Here is a 23291-nt window from a genome sequence, read left to right as displayed (position 1 = left end):
GTAAGGGACAAGGCAGAGATGAATTTAAGTTGCTGAGGCAAGTCATCAAGTCAAGAAAGTTATTAAGCATCTACTATGTGCCAGGTGATCAACTAAAGGCAGAGCACTACTATCCTATATATTCCATACATGCCCATGTGCATGTACACATATACACATACACACACACACACCACAGAAAGTATGGGTCTGGTCTTTGAAAAAATGTACAACTATCTTCAAAATAAAGATAAACACCAATTAATCATATCTATATTTACATTATGTGTCTTTATATCTCTGCATGTGTGTATATATACCTTTTTTTGTACACAGTTGTTTGCATTTTTCCTCCCCATTAGACTATGAGCTCCTTGATAGCAAGGACTGCTCACTTTGTTTTTTTTTGTTTTGTTTTTTACTTTCTATGTGTCTCCAGCCATTACTACTGTGCTTGCACACAGTAAGTACTCAATAATACTTATTGACTTGAAGTTTGCCTATCCAATGTCAAGACATATTACAGGTGCACTAAAAATAGCCAGCATGCATACAGTACTTTAAGATTTGTAAAGTGAATTACACATGTTATGTCATTTAATCCTCACCATGGCCCTGTGAGGTACACACTATTATTATGCTGAAAGTAAAAATATCAATAATCAGTGCCTTGAGTGTTTTGCTTGGTATCATTTTGCTAATCTTTTATCAGCTACAACCATTAGGGTAAAAAATAATTGTGTGATTTATAGTAATAACATAGTCCTAGGTAAAAAACAAACAAACCTGTGTGTAACCAAACTGTGATGTGGTTACAAGGAAATTCCTGTATTATTTAATGTTAAAAGAGTAACAAAATTATGACAAAGTGTGTATCTTAAGTTTGTGACCATAATAACCATACCTATATATTAATCTTTATATTAGCATGATAATGTAAGAAAGTCCTGTAAAGGGCTGATTGAGATATCATGGGAAGCACAAAGTTGGGATATAGTGACCTACAAAATGCAATCTTGTATGAATCAGCATCTAGAGGACTTTGTTGCTCCATATATTAATTGAGAGATGTATAAATAACTGTAACTACTGTCTCTCGAGGTCTCAGTCTGTACTTGGTGGACTGTAGACCCCACCTTTTGTTTCTCTTAGTAAAGGTTGGTTTCTTTGCTCAGAGAGGCTTTTCAGTCTCTTTTTTTTACAATGTCCATTTTACAAATGGAGAAACTGATGTTGAGGGAGAGCATAAATGACTTGCCAGGAGTCATATGTTTACTTAGAGGAATAATTTAAATTCTGGTCATACTAACTCCTAAGTCCAGTGCTCTACCCACAGTATCACCTAGCTGTCCATAAAGATTACCTAAATTACTCACCCAATTAATTTGGAAAATATCCAATTCCTGCTTTATATAATGGAACAGACATAGTCTCCATAGTCAAAAGGAGACACATGAATAATTTTAGGAATGATGGTACCTGAAGTATCTTTCACTGAAATATTATGTCACTCCTTAAGGATCATTGGCATGATGGGGGAGATGATGCTGGTTTCCTGAAGGTTCTGTTTAAAAGATTATAGAATCAAAGATTTGGAGTCAGAAAGGACCAAAGAAGCCATCTACTCCAATCCTCTCATTTCATAGATAATGAAGTTGGGGCCCAGAGAGGTTGTAACTTACCCAGTGTTATTCAAGTAACCAGGGTTTGTGCTTCCTCTGATTCCAAATCTAATACTCTTTTCATTGTGCCTTGGTTCTCCCAAGTATTAGGTATGGTGGCTTATGAGGCATACAAAATCAGAGTTGGTCACATGATAATCATGGCCACAGCAATTCATGAAGATCATTTTCTGCTAAATCACAGAAAGACTATAATTTGAATTAGTGAAGGGAAAGTGTATCTTGACATAGGCACTTAAAGTATTTTAGTAAAGGTAGAATTTAACTGGTTGACTATCAACTGTGAATAAATCTATTAATTTCTTCAGTTGCCACTTGACTCTGATGACATAACCAGTCTGCATGAATTAGAATACTACTCCTCAACAAGTTTTTATTTTTTTTCTTCTACAGGATTTTGTTTTGTTTTGTCTTTAGCATAGTTTCTCACGTAATTACTGCAGACTTACAGACTAGATTCACTTTGTTTCCCAAACTCTAGTTCATGCTCATTTATGTACCCAACTCCTCCCCTGGTGGCAAAGCAGGACATCTGTGAAGCAGATGTAGAGCTGAGCCCATCAGCATAGGAGAGTTCTGAAGCCCCAAAGATTGATAATTATACTTATGGTCAATGCTTAGGGAGTAAACTGGCCTGTCCTCAGTCCTATTGAGGTACAATGTTCCATATGTTAGCCCAAGAGGAGAGAAGAAGAGGAAGAAGAAAAAGAATGGAAAGAATAGTGAATTCATCAAAGGTCTTTTTGCCCCTTCCTGACTGGAATGAAATTAAAAAGCTCCCTGATAGGTCTGGAATGCCATTCTACTTCATTTTGAGTCCTTATTTTTACTGAGATTTTCTGCTTAGGATTTCAAAGAGTTCTAATCAAATTCACTAGATCTCTGGACCTTCCCTTGTGTATGAATGGGTATATAGAAACAAAGACTTGTTTTAGTGAAGCTTTTCACATACCCAGGGAGTTAGTTGTGTTTGACTCGCCAGCTACATGTTCCAGAAGGCAAGTTTTGTTATGTTTACACTTAATGAAGCCTGTAGGCAATCAAAAACACAAGAGGGAGATCAGAACAAGAAATACTACAGGGAAAATGAAAACCATGGGGCCCATAATTTGCTCTTTTCACCTTATTCTTCAAGGCTGGAACTTCTCAACCACATCAGACCTCAGAGATGAGGATGACAAGAGGGGATAGTATTATATATTGCAGGCCTTGCATCATCAGTAGTGCAGGATACATGGCTAATGGGTTGTCTCTTGCCCTGGTCCAATTTATATCCTAATGCCAAGACTCACCAAACGTTAGCCCTCAAAGTAAGAAAATAAATGCCACTCGAAAGAAGGGGACTTTTGTTAGGGATTTTAATTTAGGTAGAACAACTACTTTGTTTCAAAGCAATATGACACAGAATACAAGAGTCTCTGAAGAAAAAAAATCCCATCAGGGATGATGGAGAGGTGTATGCTGGGTATGAAGAGGCTACTTCATATATGCACTGGGGAACTTGGAAAAACAATAGTAATGGATGTCATCAAAAATAAATCATATTATAAGAAGTGAAATAAAGTTGGTTGCATATAGCAAGGACAAAGGGTGACTTGTAGACGATAAGAATGCTTTGCTAGTATGCTTCCAATGTTAGAAGAAGTTGAGAAAGGACTGCAGAACATTGATAATATTCATTGGGGCGAATTTATGGGAGGTTATGTATAGGAACTGAATATTATAGGTATATATAGATGTGCTATAATATGTATATGTGGAGGGAACTTTCAAATAAATGAAGACACATTTTTTTTTTAAATATTTGAGTGAATCCAACCACAGTCAGCTATGCAAAGTGTTCCAAAAATGCAAATTTATCCTAATACAATTAATTGATAGAGGACCATTTGAGCATAATGCAAATTTTGCATTTGCTTTTATGAGATTCCTTCCTACTTGATTTCTTCCTCAAGAATAGTGAGGATGCAGCAAACTATGTCATTTCACAATAACTCACAGGCTGAAATTATTCTGATGCCTATCTCTCTAAGCAAACTTTATGCAAAGTATTATATGTCTTCTGGTTCAGTAGGAGTTGTGAGTGGAGAAGGCCAGGTCCATACCACCTCCATCTTCTTTTGCCATGGTCTCCAGACCTGAGACCCAGAATTACAGACTACCAAAAATTGCTTCTACATTATGAGGAGCAAGCTGAGAAGTAGGCTGAGGCCATAGACACTGTTTATTGTAGCATTTACATATTTCTTAACCATTTAAACAAGCATAAAACTGTGCTATCATTTTTATTAGGTTCCTATCTTACTTTTTATGTGTCACTGATGAAGTTTTTGAGTGTTGTGCCCCTAATCCCATTTTTCCCAGAAGCTCTGTGGTTTTTATTGCAAGATTTTGCATAGCTATGGTGCTTTTGGGGAATCCATATGTCTTGTTATAGTAGAACTGCCTTTACTTATTTCTCCAGTACAGTTATCCTTTCTACATCACAAATTTCCTCACCATGGTTTCAGTATATTGCAGGTAGGCATTAGAAAGACACAGAAAGGCTAGCAAAAAAACACAGAAAATGTTTAGAAAATTAGAAATGCCTAAAATATATTTATAGTATTCTATAATATCAACTTATTTTATCTTTTAATGCCATAATAATTCAAACTTCTTGTCTGATATGAATGGAGGGTCAAAAAAATTTAGGTGGATTTGCCAGACCCCAGAGGTTCCATGCCTGTAACATACCCCACCCCTCTGATGTGGAAGGAATAATTGTATATTCTTTTCCTAAAGGACAGATTATCTCCCTTAGGTTGTTTTCCTAACTCCTCAACTTAACAGAGGTAGACTAGGTCTCTAGAAGGCAGGCAACTTTTCTCATCAGAGTTCTAATATCAGACAAACCTGTTCATGGTTCTCCATCCTATCTGTTGCCCCATGATCAATCAACTAGTTGATATCAATTAGCTTTTACAAAAGGATATTTTACCAATAAAATGTAGTAAGAACAGGTGTTATAAAAACAGCTCCCTAAACCAGGTATACACTGATCCACTGAAAAACTCAGTCCCTGTGGAGAATGGGAGCAACTATTAAGTAGAAAGATAATGAGGCCAACATATAAAAGTAGGTGGGACCAAGAGGGTACCCTTCAACTCTTGGTCCCAAGAGGCCTTTTCTCTTTTTGTAAAATTTTCATCAGGTTTACTTCAGAGTTTACACTGTAATGGATGAGCCTCCTCCTTAATCAGTTAAGCTGACTTCTTCCAGAACAGATGCTTCAGCTGATAGATCACTCCACTGCTGGACTGAGTAAAGAAGGTTGTGTGGTCAGTATACTGGCACCTCAATGGACTCAATTCCTGATGTTAATTGCTGCAGGAGTTCAGTTGTTGGTGAATCCTTGTACGGATTTGATGGATCTCCTTGACTCATTGGTTGCATAGATATTCCCATCTTAAAATACTCATTCATCTAAGATTAACGAAAAAAGAAAACAAATGAACAGGCACTACTCAATCATGGACACATGGTGTCTGTTGAGGGGAAGGAAAGGAAGGGAAAATGGCCACGGCCTTTTCCCTCCCTTCTCTTATGCCCAGCTTATAACAATTTGCACATCCCTTAGCACTAGGAGGGAGAGGTTCAGGAAAAGGGAGGAACATGTTGATAATTTGCATGTAAATAGAGCTTTTGCTCCATAATTCTGCATTCATGGGTACTTTACACTGACTTCCTAAGTTCCATGTGTTAGGTTGGCGGTAGACAGAGAATTTCTCCTGTTCTGTACAACTCTCCAGGAAGGGTAAATTGATATACTCTAAGGAGTGTGCCCTCATAGGCCAGTCTTTCCATGACATGTGGTTGAAAAGATTTGCATATATACCAAATCAATACTTGATTTCTAGTTAAACTCTTTGAGCATATGTCTTACCTAAAGAGTTGACCCAATAGAACAGGGTAGATTTCATGGCAAGGAGAAGTTGTAGGTAGCATAAGGTAGGAGGAATTATAGAAGAACATATCACAACAACTATCACAATGAACCCAAAACATAAAATATTATAATGTCCTATTAACAATCCATGATTCTTTCCTGCAGGGAGATTACTACATGAACATTCAGAACTACAGAGTCAGCTCTCAGGAGCCAAGATGAAAGATTAGAGGCAAACCAACTGAACTCTATCAGCATTCCCCTCCAAACATCTTTATAAGAAGGTCTCAAGTCAAGGTTTAGAGGGGCAGAGCAAACAAAAGCTCAGGGGAAGGCATTTTTCCACCCTAAGAAAACCTAGGAGGTTGGAAGTAAAGGTTTGTGATGTTTTGTGATAGGGGTAGGAACCTACATAAAGCCCATACAGAGAATGGCAGAAATAGAGGATATAGTAGCAAATTAAAGAGCTCTCAACCCAGAGACAGTAAGGGTCTCTGATAGCTAAGCAGAAAGAGATTACAGGGGACCCTTTGCCATCCCTGTGTGCAGCTGGCTCTGACTAACTAACAAGTCTACTATCCACACACAGTTCCAAGTTGGATAGAAGTGCAGTGATGGATCACAAGGGAATAGGAGACCTGATCACAGTTCTAAAGCAAAGGTAGGTCTACTTCTTTCATGGCTGCAGAGGGCCAGGGGCCCTTCATGGGTAAAAACTAGAGTGCATGCCAAGAAAGTAGTGACCATCATTCTCCCAGAATAGCATCACATTTGAAGCATCACAAATTTGCAGACCCCAAGAAGTAGTTCTGGAAACAGGAGCACAAAAAATCTGAAGCTTGGGACAGTGCCTCCCTATACCCAGTTTGAGCAGAGCCCACTTTAAAATTTTTTTTCAGTCATTCAGCAAACATTTATTAAACATTTAGGTACAAAACATTTTACTTTTGTTATCTGCCAAGTGGGTGAGGGTGGATTATGATAGTTAACTACTTTTTTTTGGATCATTGTCTTTTTTTTTTTTTTTAGAAGGTAGAAAAAAAAAATACATTTACTCAAACATCAGAAAGCCAAATCCATCACAGTAACCAAGAAGTCAATACACAATAACACTGTAGGGGACAAAGCCATTTCCATGCTTCACCCTCGCCTCTTTGCTGGGACCTTTCCATATACCAGCACTCAAAATCCTAACTGTCTCCTTGTCCTATCCTCCTTCCTCTCTAACTGCTCTCACCAGCTTCCTCCCAGTTCTGCTCCACTTTCCTGTTCCACCAATTCATCATGCTCATCCCACCACATGTGACTTAGGCTTCCATGTGATTTAAGCAGGTCACATGGCCCTATTAATGAACAGGAAAGATCTCCCAGTTTAAACTACCATTGCATTCAACCCCAAGATCTTTAGTATTCATTACGTAGGTTGGTTGGGCAACTTACATCAACAGAACTGTTACAGGGATAACAGAAAATAAGCATATAAGATAATATCTTATACAACTGGTGTCAACAGAACTTTACAACAATATAACAAGGATCACACAAAATAAGCATAAAAACAATATATTTGGGTGGGGCTTGAGCACAAGCACCCGATCATTCCCCCCTCAATCGAATGGGGTCTAAAATCTTGGGGTAAGGGGTAAAGGTCTCTTCTTCTATAGCTACTTCCAGTTGAAATTGGCCATAGAGTTGTCCCTACTCCAAGATGTCCCATTAAAGAAGCCAGTTCTTTAGCTGGCATCCAGAGCTTGGTTGATGCCAGGTCTAGGAGTGACACATCACAGCTGTGGACAGGGAGTGACATCTGGCTTAAGCAATCAGACATCTGCTGATGGAGGGTACTAAGCCTGCAGGAAACAAACTAAGAAACAAGTTTAACATGTAAAAAGTCTAAAAGAAACAAGGAGAAAACAAATAGAACCAGGGTAGGTTGTGTCAGCTGTGCTTTTGGAGTTCATGAACCCACTATTACAGTCTCATTCAGGGTTGAAAAATGACTTAAGGGTACAATTTGGTAATCATCTTCTCCTGAATAAACAACAATTATGGTAATATGTTTCCGATGTGGTGTAATTTCTGCCACCTTTGGAACATCATTTGGCTTCTATTTTACCAATACTTTAAGCTCCCAATTTCATTCTATTAGTTGAACTCTACCCTTTAGTTTCTCTGGTAGTTATTTCAGAAGGAGGGTCAGTTTTCACAAGGGATATTTTTTTACAAGGAATAATAATCACTTGAACTATTCTATCATTTTTTTCCTTTTTTTAAAAATTTCTTTTTCATTTTTAACACAGTTTATAACATATAAAACACTTCAAACTTTTGGTCAGGCGATACTTCTCTTTAGAGCATTTACAATTTGGACCACAAAAGATTTTTTTTTAAAACATTAACCAACTGAGACACAAATAATATTTATGTTGCTAACTTCACAAGCTCTTGACCTAATTGTCTCCACAGTATTACTAAGAATTAAAGGACCCTAACTTATTGTTGTTGGCCTAAAGTCCTAAGTCTAATAGCTTAATTTTAGACTTAACCTTGGATGTTCCCCTACCAATAATCTTTAATTTACTAGATCTGGTATTAAGCTTACAAACCTTTTGACTATAGGAAATTGCCATCAAGAGTAGGGACATTGCGGGGATACAATATCTCTCCAACTTCATGTCAGTTCCAGGCAGGATTAGATTGTCCACTTGCACTCAGTAGGGCTTAAAGTCTGCCAGGTGTCAAGGGGGAAATTGAATCAGGAGAATCCTACCTCAGCCCAGGTTGAACAGTCACTCTCCCACCCTTCCCATGAGATCACCTTTTGCAGTTCATACCAGCATCTCACTGAGTCCACTTTAATATAAAATTCAAAGTCACAAAATAGACTGGGGAAATGAACAAAAAAACAAAAAAAAATTTGGTCATAAAAAGCTGGTAAATGGGGCAAGGAAGACCAAGACATCAACTCAGAAAAAGACAACAATGTGAAAACAAGGCCTCACACTAAAATTTTATTTGACTGAAGCCCAACAAGAATTCCTGGAAGAGTTAAAGAAATAAATGAGTGGTAGAGGAAAAATTGGGAAAAGAAATGAGAGGGAGGGAAGAAATTTATGAAAAAAAAAAGAATTAATAATTTGGTAAAAGAGCCACACAAAAAATGTTGAATAAAATAAAACCTTAGAAAACAAAATTGACTTAATGGTAAAAGAGGTACAAAAATTCACTGATGAAATTAACTCCTTTAAAAGCAGAACAGGCCAAATGGAAAAGGAGATACAAAAACTGACTAAATAAAAGAACTCCTTAAAAATGGTCAAATGGAAAATGAGGTATAAAAATCTCAATGAAGAAAATAATTACTTAAAAAGTAGAATTGGAAAGTGAAAGCTAATGACTCCATGAGACATCAGGAAACAACAAAATAAAGTAAAAAAAGACTAAAATAGAAGAAATTGTGAAATATTTCATCAAAAAAGACTACAACAAAAAACAATTGACCTAACAAAATTGATCAAAAAGAGATAATAACTCAAGAATTATTCAACTACCTAAAAGCCCTGATCAAAGAAAGAGCAAGACATTCATATTTAAAGAAATACTTGAAAAAATTGTCATAATATCTTAGATCCAGAGGGTCAAATACAAATTTAAAGAATCCATCCAATTACCTACTTAAAGATATCCCCAAATAAAAACTCCTGGGAATCTTATAGTCAAATTCCAGAGCTCTCAAGTCAAAGAGAAAATATTTCAAGTAGCTAGGAAGACATAATTCAAGTATCATGGAGCCATGGTGAGAATCACATAAAATTTAGTGGCTTCCAGATTAAAGGAGCAGAGGGGTTAGCATACAATATTCTGGAAGGTAAAGGAATTAGGATTACAACCAAGAATGACCTAGCTAGCAAACCTGAGGATAATCCTTCAGGGAGAAAATATATATATATATATATGTATGTCTGTATGTATGTATGTAATATATAAATATAGATATATTTATATATTTTATATATAAAATTTGACATTAAAACATAAGACTCAAGAGACACTCACTGATAAAGTAAAAATGAAAGAGTAATCATAAGAAATTTAATAAAGTTAAAACTGCTTACATGCCTACATGAGAAAATGATACATGTAACTGTTAAGAACTTTATCATTATTTCAGCAGTTAAAACGAGTCTACATAGTCAAAAGGGCATGGATGTGAGGTGATCATGTTTGAATGAGGTGCCCCCAAAAAAATGAAGTGGTGAGAAATAGGGAGACACTGCAAGAAGGAGGGAGAGGTAGAAGGAGGAAAGTTTTCTCACATAAAAGAGATACACAAGGAAGAGTTTTTAAAATGGAGAGGAAAGTGTTTAAGGTGGCAGAAAACCTTTTGCAAAACTAGTTGAAAGAAGAAAGAATATATGTATCTGTGTGTATGGATATTATATATAGATATTCACATATAGATATACACATACATATATTAATATCTTTGTATACACACACAGAGAGATGTGTATAGAAATGTAACTAACCTAATAGGGAAATAGGAGGGGGTTGGGGATAAGAGAAAGGGGATAACGTAGAGGACGAGAAAAGTGAGGGCAGATTAATGGAGACAATGGTCAAAAGCAAACTAGTCTTTTGAGGAGAAACAACAAAAAAAGAGAGGAAGAAACAAGAAAATGGGATGGAGGGAAATACACAGTAATCATAACTGTGAATGTAAATGGAATGAGCTCACCCATGAAATACAAGTAGATAGCATAATGGATTACAAACCAGTATCTAACAATATTCTGTGTACCAGTGAGGCATCTGAAACCGAAAGACACACAGAGAGTAAAAATGAAGGGCTGGAGAAGAATTTTATGTGTTTCAGTTGAACTAAACAAAGGAAAGGATATGAATCATGATCTCATGCAAAGCAAAAGAAAAAAAAATTTACCTAATTAAAAGGGATAAGCAAAGAAACAACACTTTGCTAGCAGGCATCATAGACAAAATTAATATAAAGACATTACAGCATGTTTCTCTTAACAAAGACCTCATTTCTCAAATATAAGCAGAGTGTAGAACTATGTCAAATTTATAAAAATAAGAGTCATTTTCCAAGTGATAAATGGCCAAAGGATATAAATACATAGTTTTCAGAAGAAATCAAAGCAATTTATAGTCATATAAAAATACTCCAAATCACTATTGATTAGATAAAGGCAAATTAAAACAACTCTGAGGTAACTACATCACACCTATCAGAAATGACAAATGCTGAAGGGGGTGAGGAAAAAAATAGGTACACTAATGAACTGTTAGCGAACTGATCCAACCATTCTAGAGAACAATTTGGAGCTAGGCCTAATGGGCAATAAACTTGTACCACTAAGAGGTGTATATCTCAACAAATATCAAAGAGAAAGGAAAAGGACCTATATGTACAAAAATATTTTAGCAACTTTCTTGTGGTAGCAAAGAATTGTAAGGCAAGGGGATACTCATCAACTGGGGAATGACTGAAGAAGTTGTAGTATATGACTTCAGTGGAGTATTATTATTCTGTCAGAAATGATGAAGGGGGTCGTTTCAGAAAAAAATGTCAAGACCTAGTTAAATTGATGCAAAGTAAAGTGAGAAGAACTAATGAATTCTGAGTGCAAATTGAGGTATAATTTTCTCACTTTATTTTTCTTGCTTTTTAAAAAAAGTATGACTAATGTAGAAATGTGTTTTGCATGGTATTACAAGTATCATTGACATCATATCACTTGCCTTCTCAATGGGTCAGGGAGGAATGGGAAGGAGATACTTTGGAATTTAAAATTTAAAAAGAAAAATATGCTAAAAATAAATAAATAACAATAAAAAACCCAACAAACAAAAAGAGTAGCAGAGTTATACAAGATTGTTGGCATAGTTAGAAGCTGTGAGGCCTAAATATTCAACAAGGCTCTGTAATTAACTTTTCACCACAATTATTTACTGGTTCATTTAATTAGTTTTAGTGTCATGCATTTGATTGAATTATCAACCAGCTCCCACTGAATTCTCAAAGGTTTTCCTGGCTACTATAGCTTTTGTGGTATTATTATACCATGTCCAATTTTCTTAGGCTAAGGTTTCCAGAGTCTATTATACTCACACCTCAGCCTGCTGGCCAAAAGGATATTCATGTAAACTTCCCATATAAAAAAATAACAAATTTCTGAATTTCAGGCTGATTTTCAGTTTATTTTTAGGCTATGTAAGTTATCCCTAATAATATGCTAAACATGGCATAAAAAAGTTTAAGCTGGAAAACTATTCATAAGAGATTACCTCAGAATTGTACCCCCTCTTCAAGTTGGGCAACTGAAAATGTCTCTTCTTTGATTCCCACCTCTGTGACCTTGAAAAGATAAAGCATTCATTTTCCTTCCCTATTATTTATAAATTGAAGCTAGATTGTGGTGGGTAAATTCTTACTTCTCTGTAGAGATGTACCTTACCTTTCATGATAAATGAGTTCATAGGATCATAGATTTAGAACTAGAAGGGAAATTGGAAGTCATTAAATTCAACCACTTCATTTTACAGATGAGGAACCTAGTTCAGTGACTGGCCCCAGAATCACACAGCTTGAAACTATTTGAGGCAAGATTTGCACTCAGGTTTTCCTGATTCCAGGTGTAGCATTCTATATACTGTACCCCCTAGCTGCATTAAAGCAGATATCAATTTCCTGGCAGTTTCCCTTAAACCAACAGAAGAGGGGACTTTACTTCATATTGAAAATACTTTTTGCCAAAAGGATCATCTCCTCACTCCACCCCATCCCTACCTCAATTTAGCCAAACTTACCTATTTAAAAAAAAACAGAAAATTTCCTGTGTTTCAATAAGTGTTTCTGTATTTCAGAATTGAACCAGAGGTTGACCTAGAGCCAACACAGGAGTTTCCTTTTGACAATTTCCTGGAAGATTGTGTAGCAATGACTGATGAGTGATGTTCTGAGGTGGCAGCAACAGTGGAAAGCAGGTCTGTCTAGATCCCCTAAAAAATGACTCATTGCCTCCACAGGCCCACTGAATCTCCGGCACAGCTGAACTTGATAGTATATGCCTCTTTGTAGTTGAAAGAGAAAAGTCTTCCAGTCTTCCTCCCACCATCCTTAAAGAGACCTCAATGATTCCCTGTAAACTTTTTAGACTGGGAGAACAATCACCAGTAGAGTCTGATAGCCTGTCTGTGTATATCAGCAGAGAGATTTTGGCCATATTTTCTATCCTTCCAAATTCTCCCAGGATACACTTATATATATATATATATATATATATATACACACATATATATATATATATATATATGTGTGTGTGTATATATATATATATATATATATATATATATATATATATATATATACATACACACATATATATATATATATATATATGTGTGTATATATATATATATATATATATATATATATATATATATATATATATATATATATATATATATATATATATATAATTGCAGCAGGTAGACCAATTCATCCAGGCCTTTTTCAGAACTGAAGTATCAGAAAACTAGGCTCAAAATAGCTTATTCCTGCTCCTGTCAAGTGCTTCATTAAAGGTTCAACAGTGACTTTAATACCTAAACTAACTTTAGGCTCATGTTAACTGAATGGTTCCAGATCTCTGTCTATTACCAGGATTCAGAAAGCATCAAAAAGCTCAATTTAGAATCTGAATCCTTAGGGGAGGGGGAAGATATTAATGACCACTAAAACCTCTTTCCTCTCCCCTGGCAATCAATGTTTCTTACAGGAGGCCTTTTCTAGCAGTGTTAAGTTACCCTTCAGTGAAAGTGACCTTTCAGCCCTATCTGATCCTCACACTTTGCACCCACAATGACAAATTGAGGAGTGGTGAAAAACACATTGAAAAATATTTCAAACACCACATTTTTGTTCTGTTTTGTGGTTTGTTTTTCCCACCTTGGTAACCATTTGTACATTCTTTGCTGCAAGGAAAAAAAGTTTCTGAAAACTGTTTGTGGAAATGAGTGAGTCCATCATTTAATTCTCCAGGCACAAATCATTTTTCCTTTACATTTTTATGCTTCATAAGGCTGTTAATGATTTAAAGGTCACCAATTTCCTAGCAGTTTATTATCAGTAGGGTTAATTCTTTCCACTGGTCATTGTCTGTCAGAAAATGCCAGGCCCATCAGCTATATTATCCACTTCATTAGCTGATGCAATATAATTTCAATGTGTTAGGAATTAAGACATGGTACAAGGAAAGAATTCCTTGATATCAGACCAAACATAATATTCAGAAACAAAGTTCTCCACTTAATTTCATTAACAATAGCAATTGAAGGTGGAGCCAAGATAGCAAGTAAAGGCAAGGATTTCCCTGCGTTCTCCCCCAAACTCTCCAAATCCCTTTAAATAATGACACTAAACAAATTCTAGAGTGGGAAAACCTACAAAAAGACAAAATGAGAGATTTTTCCAGCCCAAAGCAACCTAGAAGGTTGGTAGGAAAGGTCTATTGCACCAAAGTAAGAGAGGAGTGCAGTCCAATGCAGGCCATGCCAGTACAGATCAGGCCCAAGCAAAATAGGAGCATGCCTCAGGGCAAATAAATCAGTGGCAGCAGTGGCAGTTTCCAGACCTCTCATCCCACAGACAATAAGGGGTTCAGACTATAGGTCACAAGGATATTTATAGGGGTCACTTTGCTGGCACCAGGGGCAAGGCTCTGTTGCATTGCCTATAATTAGATCTAGGTAATGACTGGGCAATGACTGAGACCCTAGTCTCAGTTCCATGGTTTAAAAGAGTGCTTGTAGTCATTCATAAACCAGTGCACAGGATAGGAGACTAGTAAACATACTTCTCCCTAGATTATACTGTCTTGTAAGAGCCAAAAACTCACAAGCCTCCAAAATTACCTCTGAAAACAATGGCACAAAAAAATCTGAAGCTTGGAACAGTGCCTACACTTGGGAAGCAGAGCTCCATTTTAGAGTAATGTTAAAAGTCAAGAAAAAGGCTGGAAAATGAGCAAACAACAAAAAATAATTGTGACCATAGAAAATTACTCTGATGATAAGAAAGATCAAACTGCACACTCAGAAGAAAACAACAAAGTTGTCCTGCATCCAAAGCCTCAAAAAAAAAATCTGAATTGTTTTCAGGCCATGGAGGGACTCAAAAAAGTTTAAAAATCAAGTAAGAGAGGCTGAGGAAATATTGGAAAGAAAAATGAGAGTTATGCAATAAAATCGTTGGGGGGAAAAGAGTAAACAGTTCAGTAAAACACACACACACACACACACACACACACACACACATACACACATACACAAATACTGATGCAAATAACACCTTAAAAAACAGAATAGGCCAAATGGTAAAAGAGGCACAGAAATCCAAGGAATAAAATACCTTTAAAAGTAGAACTGGCCAAATGGAAAAAGCTTTACAAAAATTCACCAAAAAGAACTCCTTAAAATATAGAATTGACCAAATGGAAAAGGAGGTAAAAAAGCTAAGCAAAGAAAATAATTCCTTAAAAATTAGAATTGAGCAAATGGAAGCCAATGACTTCATGAGACAACAAGAAACAGTCAAGAAAAACAAAAGAATAAAAAACAGAAGAAAATGTGAAATATCTCATTGGGGAAAAAAAATCTGACCTAGAAATAGATCCAAGAGAGAAAATTTAAGTTATTTTACCTGAAAGCCATGATAAAAATAGTTTATACATCATTTTTCAAGGAAACCTACCCTGATATTCTAGAAACAAAGATTAAAATAGAAATTGGATCACATCATAAAGGAGATCCCAAAATGAAAACTCTCAGGAATATTATAGTTACATTCAGAACTTGAAGATCAAAGAGAAAATACTGCTAGCGGCCAAAAAGAAGCAATTCAAATATCATGGAACCACAGTCAGGATAACAAGAGATTTAGCAGCTTTTACATTAAACTACCATAGTATGTGGAATATGGTATTTCAGAGGGCAAAAGAGCTAGGATTACAACCACAAATAATATACCCAACAAAACTGACTATTATAGTTCAGTGGGGAAAATGGACATTCAATGAAATAGAAGGCTTTCAAGAATTCCTGATGAAAAAACCAGAGATGAATAGAAAATCCAACTTTCAAATGAAAAACTCAAGAGAAAGATAAAAAGGTAAACAGGAAAGAGAAATCAAAAGGGATTCAATAAGGTTAAAGTGTTTATATTCCTGCATGGGAAGATGATACTTGTAACTCCTAAGTACTTTCTCATTAGTAGAGCTGTTAGAAGTAGTGTACATAGACAGAAAGCAGAAGTGTGAGTTGAATGTGAAGGCATAATTATCTAAAAAAATAAAATTAAGGGATGAGAAAGAAGGATGAACTGGGAACAGTAGAAAGGGAGAGGTAGAATGAGATAAATTATCTGACATAAAAGATGTCTATAAGAGATTTTACAGTGTCAGGGAAAATGGTGGAAGTTGGGAGAGGAACACATGAACTTTACTTTCATCAGAATTGGCTCAAAGAGGGAAGAATATACACACTCAGTTGGATGTAGAAATGTAACTTACTATACAGGAAATGAGGAAGGGAAAGTGATAAGAGGCAACAGGGAGCTGATAGAAGGGCAGGTAGTTCAAGGGAGATAAAAGTCAGAAGCAAAATACTTTTGAGAATGGACAGGATAAAAGGAGAGAGAGAATAGGATAAGCGGAGGGAAAACAGGATGGATGGAAATAAGTAATTGGTAATCATTACTATGAAAAAAATTACAGTAAGTTTCTCTGAAAAAGAGAATCATATAGAAACATATAGAAAACTGAGACAAATTTATAGAAATAAAAGCCATTTCTTGATTGATAAATGGTCAAAAGATGTGAACAGATAGTTCTCAGATAAAGTAATCAAAATTATCTATAGCCAAATAAAAATGCTCTAAATCACTATTGATGAGAGAAATGCAAATCAAACCAACTCTGAGATACCACATCACACCTATCAGTTTGGCTAACATGACAAAACGGGAAGATGAGAAATGTTAGAGGAGATATGAGAGACTTGGAACACTAATTCATTGTTCGTGGAGCTGTGAGATGATCCAACCATTCTGGAGAGCAATTTGAAAGTATGCCCAAAGGACATATTTTCTTCAGCATTTTTTACCCAGCAATATTACTTCTAGGGCTGTATCCCAAAGAGATCATAAAAATGTGATAAGGTACCACATGCACAAAAATATTGCATCCCTTTTTGTGGTGACCAAGAACTGGAAATAGAGGGGATGCTCATTGATGGGGGGATGGCTGAACAAGTTCTGGTATATGAATGTAATAAAATACTATTGTGGTATAAGAAATGAAGAACAGGCAGACTTCAGAAAAACCTGGAAAGACTTAAATGTACTGATGCTGAATGAAATGAGCAGAACCAGGAGAATATCATACATAGTAACAGCTACAGTGTGGGAGAATTATTTTTGAGAAACTTAGCCCTTCACAGCAATGCAAGGACCTAAAACATTCCCAAAGGACTCTTAATGAAAAATGACATCCACATCCAGAGAAAGAAATGTGGAATCAGAACACAAAATAATGCAGACTATTTTCTCTTGGGTTATGTTTTGTTTTGTTTTCTCAAGCTTTCTCCCATTTGTTTTAATTAGATGCAGCATGACTAATGTGAAAATGTGTTTAATAAGAATGGGAGGAACCCATATATGTGTAGAACCCATATAAGATTGCATGCTGTCTTGGGTAGGAATGGGGAGGGAGGGAGAGAAAATTTAAAACTTATGAAAGTGATTGTTAAAAACCGAAAACAAATTAATTAAATAAAAAAGAAAAAAGAAGAAATGATGGGCTGTCAAAAAAAAAACAAACATGAAAATCGACTTACATGAAGTGATGCAAAGTGGAATGAGCAGAACCAGGAGGACACTATACACAGTACAATTGTAACAGCAACACAGTATGATGATATACTATGAATAACTTAGATATTCTAAGCAATATGGTGATCCAAGACAGTTCTGTAGGACTGATGATGAAAGGATCTGAGAAGCAGTTTTTCATATTATCCTTCATAACTTTTTTAAGAATTCAAGGATCTAGAATTTCACTCCTTGCATAGATATAGAGTGAATTATACAATACCTGAATAGATGGTCTGTGTGAGTTGTTATATGCAAATAAGTAAGAAAGCAAATTGATAGATAATTATTTGGTGATCAAGTGCATTGTTAACTATTTCTTATTTACTAGGCTAGCTTTCTAACAAGTATAGAACTCCTAGTGGTACACACTCTTAAAAGCCTCTATATTGAGGCTGTCAAATAAAGTATATGCTCTGTCATCATGGCCTCTGCAAATTCAGGACCACTCTCATATAACAAAAGCATACTGGTAGATTTTAATCAAAAGTTTCTGGATTTTTTAATACTCAAATGAGTATGTGACCACATCAATATATGTATTCCATTCAATACTAACAGCAGCCTGCCCTTGTCCACCATTGCCCATTTATCCTGCAAAAAATGTTATTCATATGCCCCTCTAAATTCACTAGAGGCCTTGCACACATTCTCCTGACATCATGAGGACATCTTGTCTATTGCCCATTGCTCTCCCCTCATGACTTGTCAATCTTCTTTTTGAATCACATATATCTATAATAATGTCCTTCATACTACTTCTTCAATTCAATTTAGTTCAATTCAGCAAGCACTGATTTTGCACTTACTGTGTACCAGTCATTGTGTTTATTTGTAACGTGTTGCTACCTACAATCCTGTACAACAGTTAAATAACATATGACACTATTTAAGGGAAGGGTTACCTCTCTTGCCAAGACAATATTCACAGCACTGGTGTTCACTATGAATATAGTTCTCAATCTCCAAGTATAATATTCAGACACAAGAAAGCCAAATCCACAAACCAGAAAGCCAAATCCATCAGAGTGGCAAAGAAGTCAATACACATTAGCACTACAGGGGACTAAACCATTCCCAAGCCTCCATGCCCCCCTATACCCCACTGGGGCCTTCCCACAAACAAACACTCATGAGCCTAGCTGTCTATTTACCTGTGTCCTCTTCTTCCCCACCCTAATTGCTCTCACTTACTTCCTCCTGGTTCTGCTCCACCCTTCCTTTCCCACCCATTCAGCAAGCTCCTCCCATGACATATGACTTAGGTTTCTATATGATTTAAGCAGTTCACATGGGCCTATTAATAAATGGGAAAGATCTTCTCATTTAAATTATTATTACATTCAGCCCCAAGATCTTTCATATTCATTACTTAAGTCAGGGGGTAACTGGTATCAAGAGAACTTTAACTGGGATGACAGAAAATAAGAATATAAAACAGTATCATAGGCAACTGCTGTCAACAGAACTTTACAACAATATAACAGGGATCATACAAAATAAGCACATAAAGCAATATCTTATGGGGGGACTTCAACACAAACACCCCATCATTCCCCCATTGAGCAAAGGGGATACAAAATATTGGGGTATGGGGTGAAGGTCTCTTTTTCCATAACTACTTCCTGCTGAGATTGGACATAGAGCTGTCCCTGCTCTGAGATCCCATTCAAGGGGGTCACTTCTTTAGCTGGCATCTAAAGTTTGGTCAACTCCAGGTACAGAGATGATACATCACAGTCATGAACCAGAGGTAACATTTGGTTTAAGCAATCAGGCATCTGCAGGTGGAAGGTACTAAGCCTGTAGAAAACAAATCTAGTAAACAAATTTAGCAGACAAAAAGTCAAAAAGAAACAAGGAGACAATAACTAGAAACCAGGTAGATATACGGTCTGCACACCTCTGGAGTCCATGAACCCAGTATCATGGCCTCATCCACAGTAATATATGAGTTAAGGGAACAATTTGGACATCATCTTCTCCTGAATAAACAACAGTTACGGTATTATCTTTCCTGTGTACTATAATTTCTGCAGCCTTTGGAACATCATCCGGCTTTGGTTTTACCCATATTTTAGGTCCCAATTTGATTCTATTGATAGAACCAAACCCTTCACTTCCTCTCCTAGTTATTTCAGAGGGGGGGGGTCAGTTTTCACAAGGGGTATTATTTCATGAGGAATAATAATCACTTGGACTATTCTATCATTTTTATAGAACTGTCTGGGTTCTTCACCTAAATTTTGGAATATCACAATAATTACTCCTGGATAGTTAGAATCTATCACTCCAGCCAATACATGCATATGAATGAATACATGGATTCCTCAAGCTACTAATCCTAATTTATATGTGCTTTCTAATTTGAAGATTTGGGGTCATTTTTCTGGATAGAGGCCTACCTCTTCCTAATGGTTTATTATTTAAATTACGTACAGCAGTGAACAAATTATCTTTCCAATGTTGTTAAGAATTATTAGGGGGAGCGGAGCCAAGATGGCGGATTAGAAAGACACACTTACACAGAGTCCTCCCCACAGCCCATAAAATATCTGTGGAGAGTGAATCTCAACAAATTCTGGAGCAGCAGAAGTGGAGAACAACAGAGTGGAGGAGGATCTCCAGCCGACGGTGACCTGAAAGGCCCACAGAAACGTCGGTTGCACCAGACACGGAACAGAGCGTGGAGCCCAGCCCAGCCTTGGCCAAGCAGCTGCGCGGTGCCACTCTGGGAGGAGGACACCTCGGGGGTGGAATCTCCAGTCCTAGCAGCAGGTCCTCAGATCCCTTGGCCCATAGGCATCAAAGGTCAGAGACGGGGTTTAATCAGCAGGCCAGGAAGGGAGAAGGGTTTTCCCATAGCTCTGGCAACAGGCAGCAGCCACAGAGGGTACACAGCAGCCAGTATGGGAAGATCCATTGTTGGAGCGTAAAAACCCCTGGGGGCATTGAAAAGCTGATTCTTGCTTCAGCCCTGTGTGGAGGCCCTGGATGAGCTGGTCTTTGTCTCACATTGAATGGTGGCCCTGCCCATCTAGCTTATCTGAAAATCAGCCCCCAGTGCTTACTTGGGAACTGGAGGCCAGGTGGCTGTGGAGAGGTAACTAACTGCTAAGATTCTGGGCACAAAAATCCCTCTCTGCATCCAGACCAGTACATGCTTGATTGTGCCACCTTTGAGGAACTGAGATCTCACAGATTCCCAGAGTATACCCTACTCTTGACAAAGGACCCAAAAGTCAAGTAACTGGTTGGGAAAATGCCCAAAAAAGGGAAAAAAAGTAAGACCATAGAAGGCTACTTTTTCGGTGAACAGATATCTCCTCCCATCCTTTCTGATGAGGAAGAACAATGCTTACCATCAGGGAAAGACATAAACGTCAAGGCTTCTGTATCCCAAACACCCAAAATAAATATTCAGTGGGCTCAGGCCATGGAAGAGTTCAAAAAAGGATTTTGAAAATCAAGTTAGAGAGGTGGAGGAAAAACTGGGAAGAGAAATGAGAAAGATGCAAGAAAAGCATGAAAAGCAGGTCAACACCTTGCTAAAGGAGACCCAAAAAAATGCTGAAGAAAATAACACCTTGAAAAATAGGCTAACTCAATTGGCAAAAGAGGTCCAAAAAGCCAATGAGGAGAAGAATGCTTTCAAAAGCAGAATTAGACAAATGGAAAAGGAGGTCCAAAAGCTCACTGAAGAAAATAATTCTTTCAAAATTAGAATGGAGCAGATGGAGGCTAATGACTTTATGAGAAACCAAGAAATCACAGAACAAAACCAAAAGAATGAAAAAATGGAAGATTATGTGAAATATCTCATTGGAAAAACAACTGACCTGGAAAATAGATCCAGGAGAGACAATTTAAAAATTATGGGACTACCTGAAAGCCATGATCAAAAAAAGAGCTTAGATATCATCTTTCATGAAATTATCAAGAAAAACTTCCCTGATATTCTAGAACCAGAGGGCAAAATAAATATTGAAAGAATCCACCAATCACCACCAGAAAGAGATCCAAAAAGAGAAACTCTTAGGAACATTGTGGCCAAATTCCAGAATTCCCTTGTCAAGAGAAAATAGTGCAAGCAGATAGAAAGAAACAATTCAAGTATTGTGGAAATACAATCAGCATAACACAAGATCTAGCAGCTTCTACACTAAGGGATGGAAGGGCGTGGAATATGATATTCCAGAAATCAAAGGAACTAGGACTAAAACCAAGAATCACCTACCCAGCAAAACTGAGTATAATACTTCAGGGGAAAAAATGGTTTTCCAATGAAATAGAGGACTTTCAAGCATTCTTGATGAAAAGACCAGAGCTGAAAAGAAAATTTGACCTTCAAACACAAGAATGATGAGAAGCATGAAAAGGTGAACAGCAAAGAGAAGTCACAAGGGACTTACTAAAGTTGAACTGTTTACATTCCTACATGGAAAGACAATATTTGTAACTCTTGAAACTTTTCTGGATCAGGGTAGCTGGTGGGATTACACACACACACACACACACACACACACACACACACAGCACAGAGTGAGCTCAATAAGATGGGATCATATCTTTAAAAAATGAAATTAAGCAGTGAGAGAGAAATATATTGGGAAGAGAAGGGGAGAAATGGAATGGGGCAAATTATCTCTCATAAAAGAGGCAATCAAAAGACTTTTCAGTGCAGGGAAAAAGAGGGGAGGAGAGAGAAAAACATGAAGCTTACTCTCATCACATTAGACTAAAGGAAGGAATAAAATGCACAAACATTTTGGTATGAAAACCTATTTTACAATACAGGAAAGTGGGGGAGAGGGGATAGGAGGTGTGGGGGGGATGATGGAGGGGAGGGCAGTGGGAGGAGTGAGCAATTTGAGGTCAACACTGTTGGGGAGGGACAGGATCCAAAGAGAGAACAGAAGCAATGGGGGGCAGGATAGGATGGAGAGAAATATAGTTACTCTTACTCAACACGACTACTATGGAAGTTATTTGCAAAACTACAGACATATGGCCTATATTGAATTGCTTGCTTCCCAAAAGGAATGGGTGGGGAGGGACAGATGAAGAGAAGTTGGAAGTCAAAGTTTTAAGAACAACTGTCAAGTATTGTTCTTACTACTAGGAAATAAGAAATACAGGTAATGGGGTATAGAAAGTTATCTGGCCCTACAGGACAAAAGAGAAGATGGGGACAAAGGAAGGGAGGGATGTTAGAAGAGAGGGCAGATCGGTGATTGGGGCAATTAGAATGCTTGGTGTTTTGGGGAGGGTGGAGGGGAGAAATGGGGAGAAAATTTCCAACCCAAAATTTTGTGAAAATGAATGTTAAAAGTTAAATAAATTAATTTAAAAAAAAGAATTATTAGAACTTAAGTTCCTTATCTGTTCTTTCAACAATCCATTCATTCTTTCAATTAACCCAGACGCTTTTGAATAATATGGAATATGATATTCTATGTTGTTTAATACACAATATATTGTTTAATACACAATATCTCTTCACTTCATTACATTGGAAATGTGACCCAATGTCACTTTGGAACTACATTGGAATTCCATAACGTAGACTTATGGTATCTAGAGTTTTACAGGTGTTTTTCTGGTTCACACTCTTATGGGAACAAGCCACTAGTACACCTGAGTAGATGTCAACACAAGTATATATATATTTGCATCCTTTATCTCGGGGTAGAGGTACAATATAATCTATTTGCCAAATATGGGCTGGTACTTTTCCTCTTGCTATTTCTCC

At 36.9% G+C, this 23291-nt stretch overlaps 1 long non-coding RNA gene across 1 annotated transcript in view; it reads right to left on the bottom strand.

Annotated features, from left to right (window-relative positions):
- Window positions 1-4659: 4659 nt before the first annotated feature.
- The window catches only part of LOC140525971 (uncharacterized), a 70119-nt gene continuing 51487 nt past the window's right edge, over window positions 4660-23291 (bottom strand). Inside the window, exon 4 of the long non-coding RNA XR_011974176.1 lies at window positions 4660-5126. This is a non-coding gene — a long non-coding RNA (uncharacterized lncRNA). The remainder of the gene's footprint in view (window positions 5127-23291) is intronic.

Source organism: Notamacropus eugenii, chromosome 1 (genome assembly GCF_028372415.1).
Source record: "Notamacropus eugenii isolate mMacEug1 chromosome 1, mMacEug1.pri_v2, whole genome shotgun sequence".
Classification (NCBI taxonomy): Eukaryota; Metazoa; Chordata; class Mammalia; order Diprotodontia; family Macropodidae; genus Notamacropus; species Notamacropus eugenii.
Note: the sequence above shows the minus strand (reverse complement) of the source record. Positions and strands in the feature narration are given on the sequence as shown.